A 704-nucleotide genomic window follows, 5' to 3' on the forward strand; every position below is an offset into this window, starting at 1 on the left:
AATTTTGACCCTATTCCGTAACAACAATAACAATATATTTGCCCAATGAAATTTCACAAATAAGGTTTAGAGAAGGTAGAATATATACGAATCTTACCATTACATTGCGAAGATAGAGATGATGCTTTTCGAAAGACAAAGGTAGAATATACACATATCTTACTATTACATCGCAAAGATAGAGATGATGGTTTTCGAAAAACGAAGGCTTAGAAAAAGTAGAATATACATACACATATTAAGTCGTTACATCGCAAAGATAGAGATGATGATTTTCAAAAGACGAAGATAGAATATACGCAGATCTTACCGTTACATCGCAACCAAAAGTGATATTCTTCCTAAAAATAAATAAGAATAAAATGTCTGAGCCCGGGTTCGAACCGGGGACCTCTAGTGTGTGAGACTAGCGTGATAACCGACTACACCACCCAGACAAGCTATTGTGATTTTGTTGTCGAATCATGCAGACCACAGTAATTATATTTGTGTCTAATATATCTAAGTCTACTAATAAAAGCAAGAAGTTAAATATAGTTTCTAATGTCTTAATTTCACTATTCATAAGCATATAATATAATTTCTTTTCTGGTTTCAACTAGTACAAATATTCTGATTCTCAAATTTACATATACTACAAGTTTGGGAAGAATTTAAAAAATAACATTGAATGAGATTTGGCTTCACAAATTTTAGTTTCTTCC

At 31.7% G+C, this 704-nt stretch overlaps 1 non-coding gene across 1 annotated transcript; it reads right to left on the reverse strand.

The window, feature by feature from the left end:
- Positions 1-363: 363 nt before the first annotated feature.
- On the reverse strand, positions 364-437 carry TRNAV-CAC (transfer RNA valine (anticodon CAC)). The gene has a single exon. It is a non-coding gene; the product is annotated as a tRNA-Val (tRNA).
- Between the last annotated feature and the right edge of the window lie 267 nt (positions 438-704).

This window comes from Solanum stenotomum, unplaced genomic scaffold, assembly GCF_019186545.1.
Source record: "Solanum stenotomum isolate F172 unplaced genomic scaffold, ASM1918654v1 scaffold30406, whole genome shotgun sequence".
In the NCBI taxonomy this organism is placed as follows: domain Eukaryota; kingdom Viridiplantae; phylum Streptophyta; class Magnoliopsida; order Solanales; family Solanaceae; genus Solanum; species Solanum stenotomum.